We start from the raw sequence: 13,036 nt of genomic DNA on the forward strand, positions 1-13,036 counted from the left end.
GCAGGTTCTCGCGATTATGATTGGTGCATGATAATAAAAAAGATTATATACAATTTAATTAATTGTAATAGGACATTAATTGTATAATAAAATTAATAAAAAATTGACTTCAGAAGGTTTAAATAGTTTTTTAAATTGAGAATTAAAATGTTAATTCTTAATTAAAATAAAAAATTAAAACAAAAATGCAATAAAAATTAAATGTTAAAAATTTTTATTGAGAAAATATAAATTTCTAATTCTCAATTAAAAAACAGATTAAAGAATTAATATTAAGACTTCAATAAAATTTTTCAATAAAAAAAAAAACTTTAATTAGGTTACATTTTATATTTGTGCTGAAGAGTAATTTTTACGTTTTATTGCACTTAATAAAAGAAATAATTAATTTTTAGTAATGAAGTAACGTATTCGTTTTTTCATTTTTGTACTAGACAACTACTCACGCTTTGCGTACCTTACTTTTTATTGTTATATAAATGGTATTATAAAAATTTAAGAGTAAAAAATTTTTATTTAAATTTCTACAGTCAATTTTTTTTATTTTTCTTGTTAAACAATTAATTTTCTATTACAGTTGATTAAATTGTATAATAATCATTTTTATAATCATGCATTAATCATAATAATCGCGAGAGTCGGCGGCGCCCGCGCGATAAATATTTGCCGAAAAAGCATTTAGACGCCGTGGTCGTCTCGAAATCTGCGCTGAATGCGCCTGGCACGCCGGCCAAACGTAAGGGCCGAAGCACAAAACATAGCGTAATAATTAAGACAGTCGTAGTCGTAGACGTAGACAACGCATAAGCTTGTTGCACTACGACTGTCTTAATCATTACGCCACGTTTTGAGCTCGGCCCTGACCGAGCCCACGACGATAGCTCATGGATAGACGGAGCGCGATGTGTGCGTGAGTATGCTTGTGTTTGGAATCGTAGTACAAGCTAGCCAATCCAGTACCCAACCCTTTTCGGACCGATTTCTGTACTTTAGAAGCGTTTTCATATTGTTTTAGATAGAAATATGTTGAAATCAAATCTTTAATACCTTTGTTACCTTTTATACTAAATCTTCACTAAAAGTATAAATAATTTTTTTCTTAAAAATACTAAAGTTTATATAAATATATTAATTAATTATATAAATATATAATAATACATTTATGGCAATAATGTACACTGTAAAAAATTTTTGTAAAATTACAACTACAATAATGGATAATTTTGAGATCCACTATAATAGTTGTAAATTTTAATGTAATTTTGTATATATATAATTTTGAATATAAATTTTGCAATAATTTCTTAATTTGTTTTTTACACTTGTCTATACACTGTAAACAAATTTATGACAAATTAAATTATTTTTACTTGTACACTGCAAAATTATGAACACAAAATTTACAACTATTATAGTTATAATTTTACAAAAATTGGTCTCAAAATGACCCACTATTATAGTTATAATTTTACAAAAATTTTTTACAGTGTATAATTATTATAATTTTGATAACAGCTTTCTATATAATATCCTAGAGATATTATTAAAATTGTATCTTTTATGGTTTTACCCATAAATCTATTTAACAAAATAATAAAAGATAATGAAATATATACAGCTCGGCAAGAAAGCGAAAGAAGAATATTTTTAAAGATTTTCTTGGCGATTATTTTATTTCAACATTCTGTTATGTATTTTTCACAGAAACCGAAAAGTATCAATAAAATAACGCCATACTTGAAAAATTAGAAATTGGTACATTAAAATAGAGTAAATAAAATATTTATTCGCATTGTTAAAATTGCTGTCAGTTATGCTTCAATAATTTAAAAATACAAAAATAAAAGTTTGATAAAAAACAATTAATATTACTTAGCAAAAATTTAGTTGTTAATATATAATATTCAATATTGTACAGCGTAAATTTAATTTCTTTGTATAATAATTGGAATATAACTACGCTATATAATGATTTTATCAAGTATTGCTTTTCTACTTTTTTTTTACAAATCATTGACTATTTCTACATTCCATTTATATCGAATATCGAGTATAATATATCGATTAAGAGCAAAAAAATTCGTCTCATAAAACAAATTTCTTATTCACATACGAAATATAACTGTACCACTATTGAACCACCCAAGAATAAAAAGAAAATTAATAAAGAGAATGGAATAAAAATTCAATAATTGATGTATTATATCGTATTTTCAAGTTGTCATGTAAATGGGCCTTATAAAATTATTAAATTTTTATATAACAAATGTTACGGTGAAAAATGTAATCTCACAATTTGCGATGCAATATTATTTCGTTCGCATGTATTCAAACTTGAGTTTAATTCTCAAATTATTAAAGCATAACTGAGCGATTTAATTACGATACAAAGAATTTTATTCGTGTTATTTAAATGTACCATTTCTTTTTAATACGGCATTATTATATTGATAATGTTTAATTGGTACGATAAAAAATACATAAGAAAATGTAGAAAATAAAACGATTAGTCACCCAAATCTTAAAAAAACATACTCTTCTTTATATTGTTCAAAAACAATAGTACTTCACGAATGTCGAAAACTATAGTAATACAAAATCGTAATTATTATATTATTGCCATAAATGTATAATTATAATAAATAATACATTTATAATCTTATATTAAAAATAAATTCCGCTGTACATTTGAAACTCTGTACATTGTTGTCCTTGTTAGTTTGTACATTTTAAATTATTGTCTCATGTTACACAAAATATGCCACGGATTTTTCGTCTCAATAAAATTTTAGGAAAATACTTGTTGAAATAATTGTAATTGACAGTAAATCCAGTGGTTTATTATGTTTCATGTTTTATTATGCATATTAATTATCTTTTCTCTTAATTATTTAATATTATAAACTTAATATGTTTTAATTTTGTTATGTTTATTTCTATCGATGTAGCTAAACTTAAGACAATTTATTTAAATATTGTATAATTTTTTTCTTATGCGACACAAAGTATAACACACGTTAACATAAGCGTCTAATTAACACTCAGCATTTTTATTATATTTATGTTTAAAAAAGTAAATTGTTATTATTAAAATCTGAAATTTAATAAAATATATATTATTTCAAAATTACAATAAGTCTTACTGAGGAGTTTGCCCCTTCTCCCTTTTGTTCCTGCTCGCTACGATACTGTACCACATATCCCATCCTTTCTCTCCTTTGTACCATATACCGCAGTGCTTGTTAGTTTAACGAGCGATGTAAACAACGCATATTGATAATGTAACAAAAATTAAATAAAACTAAAACCTGGTTGCGCGGATATCATTTTAACTTTAAGTTAAATTTAAGAGACATAAATAGTGTCTGTCTTTATTTATTTAAAGAAAAAGTTAAAGAGAGACATATGTTTAAGTCTTCCTTAAAATCAAAGCAATGTTGGTAATCAAAACAACACCGGGCCTAAAGTAGATTTTTTAAAAATTATCAATTTTTTAGCGATATTTAAAAAATCTATGAGGCACCAAAAATCTTTCTCGCATGTTTTCTTTATCTAAAAAACCTATTTTTTTAATTTGAACTAAATTGAACATGGGCGTTTTCGAAAGTACAATCGAAAGTATTGTTAAAAATGTTAATCGTTTGACAAAGAATCGCCTCACTTTATAATCTGTCAAAAAACTGATGCTTGGAAACGTCGCGTGTCATCGAATGTTTCAACAACAAAAAACAATGCCGTTGTTTTCTACTGAGCGCTTAACTTGTTTGTCGCATGCCCAGAAACGATAAATAGGCCTTTTTTAATCATCGAATCACACGGACACATGTTGATACGCGAATTAAATAAAAAAATAAATATCTTTCATTGTAAGAAGTAGAGGCGATAATAATATAAAGCAGAGAAATAAAAATTTCATGCCAATATATAATTATAATAAATATTTTAAAACAAATATTTTGTTTTAAAAACTTAGCACTAGTAACCGAAATATAAGCATTAATTAATCGAAGTTAAATACATATACATTTAATCTTTTGATATTAAAAAACTGATTTCGATAAATAAAAAAAATCAACTAAAGCAAAAAATATAAAAAAGAAAGCCTGTTATCATGCCGCACTTAAAATTAAAAAAAGATATTAACTTTTTTTGCAAATGCTTAATAATATATTGAGTGCTAAAGAAAAATCATGTAATATGTTTAATATTATTAAAAATAATACACAGATAATATAAAAAATAATACTTACCACTGTTGCGTATCCATAAAATATGTCGATAATTCGTCTTTAGTGGAAATCGGAATAAATGCTTTCCATTGGATATTCTTCCATTTAAACAGTCTTTATAAACACACTTGTCGAAAAAACTATCAATTCCACCGCACCAATTAGACATTGTTCTTCCAATATCAAAATATTAACGATTAAAAAAAAACGGATGTTAAAAAAACAAAAGTTTATATAACTTTGTAAACAAATTACAAAACTAAGTAATTAATAAGTGTGTAATACACAAAACGTACACAATATGTGAAAATGTCGTTTATACGAATCGCATAAAGACATAAAACACACGATTTTAATCGCTATTTTCGCGAGCTCACGACACAAAAAAACACCTATCACGGCACGCGGTCAGTAACCAAATGCGAAGATGCGAACTAGCAAATAGACAATCTGCAGTCTCCTCTCCCCCTTTCCCGCCGCTTTCCTACAAAGCTAAACGCACATACATGACAAGCCCATGGCGAGATTAGTAAACAAACGAGTTAGCAAATAAACAACTATTGAAAAGTATCAAAAAGTATTATTTTAAAAAGTACTTTACAAAAATCAATTTTATAACAAATTGTTACAAAGAAATAATTGAAAGCTGACTAAAAAAACTAATTACGCTGCTTTTATGAAAAAAATTATAAAGAAAACGTATATAACATTTTTTGTGTTTCTTTGATTATGCAAAAAATAAATACGTTTATAACAATTTGTTACAAAATTTTTAAACCTTAAAAAATCCACAAAATAACAAAATTATTTCCAAATTATTTAATTAATTAAATTAATTTTTTAATATTGATAATGTATATAAAAAAATATTAAATATAATAATTTGTTAAATATTATAAATTTTTTAAGTAAAAAAGGTGTCGGTCTGAAGCATATATTTGCATTACGTGAGCGAGTAAGACAGTAAGGGGGGCGAGCGAGATGAGAATAACCATGCAAGGAAGCTCGATCCGATTCTCGGGCTCCAGCATGCTGTTATTATTCTCATCTCGCTCACTTCTATTACTATCTCATTCGTTCTTGTTGATCTCTCGCTCGCTCCTCTTACTATTTCGCTCGTTCTTACTGAATGTCTCTTTCGCTCTTGTACCTTCTCGCTCGTACACATTACGAAAAATTGATAATTCTGTTACCAACATTCCGTCCATATAGCACGGAACACAACCAGGTAGTACGGACGCACACCAACGAACGATTTTATTGACAGGGTCAAAAAGTGGATGTGATACGTAGTTCTACATCCACGTTTGGCGCTGATGCTACATCCACATTTCGGTCGCACGAAAAAGGCCGCGGTGGCCGCTCTCAGGCTTCTCTCTGATAGTAGCTATAAAAGGAAAGCCGTCGAATATTGGAGAAGTGATAAAAGGCCGACACTCTCTTTTAGGAGTGCAACGTCGCTTCAGAAAGGTGAAGTTACTACCACAATTATCATTTTAAAAAAATTCTTCCTCATCATTTGTTACATATTCTATGTCAGGTAAATCCACTTCCCAATAATTTTAAAATTCTAAAGCAGTATCAGTGTGTACATCAAATGATAAGTCACATTCACTGTTATAATATCATTTGTTATAATATCCTCTATCACATCACGTAATTGTATTTCTCTTTCATTTATAGGTGGAATATGTATAATTTGAAATAAAATAATTAACATATTAAAAACATTCGCAACATTTACGTGTAATATTATGCTTCGCGTAATTAAAAAGAACCTAACAAAAAAATCAAGCACGCGTTAGATGTGATACTGATGTACTGATCAAGCACACGTTAGACTTGATACAGATGTAAAAATGACGCGTAACATCATTAATAAAGATATCAAACTTTAATACGTGATTTCCATTTCATATTTGATATATACCGTGATATGACGAATATAAAACTTGAATGTGAAATATGTGACGTAGACAGAATGAACTGTGTGAAAGCAACGTGACTACTCTAATATTGCGCAACTGTTAGATGAAAACTAATACATATAGGGATGCAGATAATATAAATGTGTAGTATTATAACGTAGATAATATATAACATACATAATATACACATAGATGATATAATTAAAACGTTGTATAAGATAGTATAATTATTTTATAAATGCTTTATACATAAAAGTCAATTTTATTAAAAATTTATTTTAATTAAAAAAAAAATTTTTTTTTGAAAAATGAACAGCGTAGTTAAATGAAGGTATTTAGGTGTAAAACTTTTGTGTAAAACATTTTTTTTTTGTTTAGTTTACAAGATATAGCGAGAAAAGGTAAAAATATCTCAACCTTTAAAGGGTAATTTTACTCCTTCAAACCGTTTATAAGCCCAAACGAAAAATTTTCTTATTTTAATGAAACTTGGCATAAATGTAGAGGGAGTAAATATATTAATTAAAAAAACGTTTTATTTTGGTTTAAAAATGGTTTGAAGGGGTGAAACTGCAGCCGCCAGCAGTAGCCGATGCTGCACCGATCCGGGATCTCCGCATCAACATCTCGAGAATGGAGGAGGCGCCAAAATCGACGCCGACACCGAGGCCGACGCCGACACCAAGGCCAACGCAGTCGCCGAGGACAACGCTGACGCCGACGCCGAGCCCGACACCCGACTCTGACATACCGATAGCAACGGCGAGGCAGGGACCAGCGAACGAGCCAATGGATGACTCACCGATCCCGCCGACTCAGCCGACCCAAAACAATGGAGGGGACGAGGGGGATTCCAGCGTTCCCCCGGCATCGCGTTACGTCACGCTGTGATGCGTGAACTTTAAAACTCAGTGCGCGTAGAGACAATCATTCCGTGCAGTGTAATTATAAGTTTAGATGTAAGATATTATTAGTTAAGTATATATATATATATATACACAGTGTGCGTTAAATAATACGTAAGTTAAGTTGTTTATACTTATATTGGATTTACTTGCAGCGGCAAGACCGCACGTTACTTATAGCATTAGATTATGTTATATTCTTTAATATTGTTCTATTCATTAGATATTATAGCAGCGGCAAGACCGCATATTACTCTTAACGTTAGATTTGCGTTATATATTATAATATTACTTTTAGTATTAAATTCACAGCATATAGTGTGATATTATTCATTAAATTAGATATTGTCAGAGCGGCAAGACCGCATATTGTTTGTAGAGTGTTAAATTCACTCATAGCATTATATTCTTATATTCCTATAATATATTAGACGTGTTCATAGCGGCGAGACCGCATACTTTATATTACATGTGTTAAGTCATTAATATGACAAAATTATTCTATTTAGCATTGGATATGCGTTAGCGGCAAGTCTATATAATATTCATACAAAGTATGCCGCATAAGTTTATATAATATTCATACAAAGTTTGTTACTGCGACAGCGGAAAACCGCGTTATATATATTTTATATACTTTATAAAGATTTATTACTCATGTATTTGTATACGACAGGCGTCGCGACAGCGAGCGGCGCATTGCGAGCGCAATAGCGCATATTATATTCATATTCTAATACAGCGACACGTAGATGTCGAGATTCGCGATGGAACGCGAGAATTATATTGATTTACTTGTCGTGCATGTTAATAAACGCATTATAGCCCGATAAAGACACTCGATCCGATAAACGCTGAGCCGTGCGAGCATGCGTGAGAGAGAGAGAGTGAGTGGCGTGCGTGCATGCATATATATTATTATGAATACATATTTTGCGTTAAACGGTATAGCCGTGAATAAAGTTTTGTTAGTTGCATGTTATAAAACATATTTTATTTCATATTTATTTGCCTACGTTCCGACAACACAACCGGTAAACGTTTGTGCTCTCTTTAAACAGAGACAGGTATATCCAGGGACAGCGAGCGGCTTAAGACCCCTGAGAAGCGGGCAACCGGCTCGACGTACTTTGACAGGTTGAGGTTAGGTTGCCCATGGACATACATACATACGACGCTACGGCGAGCGAACGGAACGTTTTACATAGACAACGCGTAATTCCGCGTTAATTATTATTTTGTATTAATTATTAAGTGACGCTTAAGGCGCGTTCACTTCATAAGTGGTCCAGGTCCGTAATTTTGCATAACGCGCATAGCGCTTGAGTCGAGCGCATATTCTCTTATTATTTTGCATTGTTCTATGCCAATTTAGGCAGTTTATTTAATTAAAGCTATAATTAGCTAATTTCGGAACCCTAAGGGCAGTCTGTGTGAACGGACCTGTACCACCAATAGCGTTGCGATTTCACTCGCTCGACGCTGTGGATTTCTTACGCAATGCGCATGCGGTGCTACAGCATCCGAGCGAGAACGAGAGTGAGTATGAGTGAGATACCATTCGATGCTCACCGATTGGCGACAGACTACAGCCTGACAACAACAAGCCAATCGGGGTGCACCGAGTGGTAGGGATGCATGGGGACAAGCGGCTCAGCGTCCCGACGCTAAAAAAGTCTGCAACGGGATCTCAAAGGAGACGGACGTGCGTGCGTAGTACGTTTTCCGCGCGATCTCGTTAACGTAGAAATACGTAGTTAGTGCACAGGCAGTAACGGGCGCGACTAATTAGTTTTGCGATACCACCCGCGAGCCTTGCCAGCAGATTCTTTCCGCGCTGTAACTAATCGCGAGCGCGTAATAAAATCGCGAGATCTACGTGCGCTGTGCGAGAGGCGTCGCGTAGACAAGTGAATCGCGACACACGCGTGGGCGATTACAAGCCGCAGTGTGAATGTGTGCGCGAATGTTATAATAAAATTGAGTTGAGTGATATCCTTGAAGCCTTAATTATTCGTGCGAGCCAAAATTCCCATCCTGGGCGAGTATCTCATAGTGGCGGGAGATTGCGTCATCCGACGCTCACCACGAATGAGGCGTCCCAGAGGATTCTAACGACGCGGGGGTCCCAGCCAAGTTCGAGCAGACACGACAACAAGGACTTCCGCATTTTGCAGCCGTGTAGGCGAATTTCAACGTCCGGCCGAGACACTCAGAGGGCCGTGACCACACCCTGGCGGCGGGGCTGTACACCGACCTGGCGATCGTGTAAAGTAAGGAATCTTCGGAAATCTTAAGATTCTCTAGGATTTTTATAATTCTGTGAGTATGTCCGGTCACAAAACCACACTTCAAAGTTGAGACATTTTTGCATTTTCTCGATATATCTCGTAAACTAAACAAAATATAAAAAAATGTTTCATACAAAAGTTTTACGGCATAAATACCTCTATTTAACTATGCTATTTATTTTTTTCAAAAAAAAATTTAAAAAAAAAAAAATTTGTTTAAAAAAAAATTTTTTTTGAAAAAATAAATAGCATAGTTAGAGGTATTTATACTGTAAAACTTTTGTATAAAACATTTTTTAATACTTTGTTTAGTTTACGAGATTTATCGAAAAAAGACAAAAACTCAAAATTTTTGAAGGGTGGTTTCAACCCTTTAAACCGTTTATAAGCACCAACTTTTAATTTCTAAATTTATGTATTTACCCCTTCTACATTTATGCCAAGTTTCATTAAAATCAGAATTTTCGGGTTCGCGAGGTTCCTTTGTCAGTCACTCACAGGACAATACAGGAAACACTGCAGGTAATGGGATTGCCACAGCCTATGGTGAAGTACATAATGGATGTATACAGCAAAAGCACAACTTCGCTTTGTTGCGATTCCTGGATGTCAGATAAAATACATCCATCCTGTGGAGTTAAACAAGGTTACCCAATGTCCCCAATCATATTTAATCTAATCATGGATAGGCTGCTCATGGAACTACCGACCGATATAGGAGCGAAGGTTGGGGACATGACCATCAACGCTGCAATGTTTGCGGATGATATGGTCTTGTGTGCATCTACACCTGTTGGACTACAAAGAATCTTGGACATAACAACAAACTTCCTGGGAAAATGTGGTTTTAAAATTAATGCAACAAAGAGCATGACAGTTGCGGTTAGGAACGTGCCTCACGAAAAGAAGACCGTCATTGATAAAGACACAGTATTCCAATGTGGTGGGAAGATGCTACTAGCATTAAAAAGGACCAGCGAATGAACATATCTGGAGGTCCCATTTACGCCTGAGGGTAGAGTCAAAATTGACATAATCCCCAAATTGCGGTTGTCATTAGAGAAGTTAACTAAGGCACCTTTGAAGCCGCAACAACGTCTATTTGCATTGTGGACAATGGTCATTCCAGGAATATATCATCAGATGGAGTTGGACAATGTCAATATTAGCGTACTTAGGGAGGGAGACAGACCCTGAGAAACGCGGTTAAGGAGTGGTTGGCTCTGCCTGGAGATGTCCCGAACGCGTACATCCGTGCGAACGTGAAAGATGGTGGATTGGGTATATCCTTGCTGAGATGGACAGTTCCAGTGCGAAGGAGGAACAGACTGGAAAAACTACCTATCCACAATCCAGTAGACGGAAGTGTACACGGGGCGTTTTGGCGGCAAGAATTAGAGAAGTGCAAGAATAGGCTGCAGGACGGCAACCGGCAGTTAAGAATGCTGGGGGATGTGAACGTGAAATGGGCGGAGCAGCTGTATGGTAAAATCGATGGCACTGGTCTTAAGGAATCCTCAAAGGTCCCACAACAACATCGGTGGATTCAGGAGGGAACCCGCTTCCTCTCAGGAAGAGATTTCTTGCAATCATGCAAGTTGCGTATAAACGCACTGCCAACAAAATCCCGAATAACTAGGGGCAGGCCTCTGGAGAGGCATTGTAGAGCAGGATGCAATCAACCGGAAACCTTAAACCACGTGCTACAGCAATGTCACAGAACACATGGATTTAGAACCCGGAGACATGACGCTGTAATGTCGTATATGTGCCGCTCATTGGAAGTCAAGGGATATAGGATAAGTGTGGAAGCGGAAATCAAGGTCGGTGCACTAACCAGGAAACCTGACGTGGTAGCCAAGCTCGAGAGAACGGCAATTGTGATCGATGGACAGGTGATCAACGATCAGTATGATCTAAACACAGCCCATAGGAATAAAATAGACTATTATAGTAACTTAGCCGATGAAATTAAGCAGAAGTATGCTGTGAAAGAGGTTATCCTGATTTCGTGTACACTCAACTGGAGAGGGGTATGGAGTCAACACTCTGCCGAACATCTGATAGAGTTAGGATTGCTAAGAAAGAAGGACTTAAAAACCCTGTCCTCACGAGTAATAGTCGGAGGCCTGGCATTATTCCATGTTTAACAAGAGCACAACGGTCAAGGATACCAACGGAGGAAGAAGGAGGACTTGATTAGTGGGCTAGCTCTCCTACAACTACTTGTAAAAGTATAATGTCAAGTTCCATTATAGGAACTTGATTGAAAAAAAAAAAAATTTAAATGCCTCGTCATCTAATTAGTGACGCACATGAATGGATTAACGAGATATGGCGGGAGTAACTATGACTCTCTTCGTCGCGGCGTTGCGAAAGCAACACGCGACGGGAGAGTTAGGCTCTCTTAGGTCCTTGATTCTTACAAGTTTTTTTGGGCCTGGGGCCTCGGAACTATTAGTTACTCGGGCAGATGAAGCGAATATATAGCCACTTCCTGTCAAGTCGAATATGTCTATCTCTAAGTGGTCTTGCTGGAAACGCTACTTCGTAGCGGCCAAATGACGTAACGGCGAACTCCTAATCGAGGCAACCCGAACCTCGAATCCGCTAACAAACGGATGCCACCGGTATCATTCCGGACGGGATAGTACGTGGTTTCGTAAGAGTACCACCAGGTCAACAAGATAAGCGAGCAAAGAAAGGATCCAAGGGAGCTTGCTCCCATTTACGAGGAAGCAGAACGAAGGCAGTTCTGCAAAGTTTGGATGCGGACATACCTGATACCAGGTGATGCTACTCCTTGAGCTCTGGCTTAAGCTGGGAACACGGACCAGCTCTAACGTCAAACCAATCACCGAAAAGACCGTAGGGGTGAGGAGCAGCCTTGAATGCCCGCTCGCCGTTGTGACTCCAAACGGCGTTCTAGAGAAGGAGCACTTTATGAAATGATGGAAGAAGAAGATGAGGCCTCGGAGACGGACGTCTTCGTTCGCGCCTCTAGCGAGATGTACGCTGCCTGTGTAGCGAATGGGCGCAGAGGTGCCAGCGGCGCTCGTGTCCCAGGGGCGCCGCAGAACGGGCTATGGGATAAAAACCCCATAAGAGCCGCTAAGACTTATAACATCCAAGGAAGTACTGAAACAGCCATCGGTTGCTCAGAATGTGCCGAAAGGGATCAACAAATTAATTGTATGGGTGCGAAGCAATTGCACGAACACATTCTGAAAGAGCACCCAGACGATAACATAAATTGGGTATGTGACCAGTGCGGGAAAACGTTGAATAAAATACATGCCTGGCGCTGCCACCTCTCTAAGTGTAAAGGAGCATTGGACAGCCGGCGAAAAGAGTACGCTTGTGAGAATTGTCTTATGTCATTTGACTCCAAGATAGGACTCTCGCAACACGAGAGACACGCCCATCCCAGAACACGCAATGCAAAGAGAGCGGCGGAGGCCGAGGGGCCCTCCGAGAGAGCAGGCAGGAAGCTCACGCTGTGGACGGAGGAGGAGATGAGCAAGTTGGAGAGGCTCGATGCAAAATACAGTGGCGAGAAGAACGTCAATATTAAATTGATGGAGTTCTTCCCGGGTAAAACTAACAAACAAATTAGTGATGCGAGGCGTCGCCTCAGGGCACACGCTATCTCGGCGTCTGAAGCCACTCCTGAGGAAGCCCCT

This window comes from Monomorium pharaonis, chromosome 3, assembly GCF_013373865.1.
Source record: "Monomorium pharaonis isolate MP-MQ-018 chromosome 3, ASM1337386v2, whole genome shotgun sequence".
NCBI classification, from domain to species: Eukaryota; Metazoa; Arthropoda; class Insecta; order Hymenoptera; family Formicidae; genus Monomorium; species Monomorium pharaonis.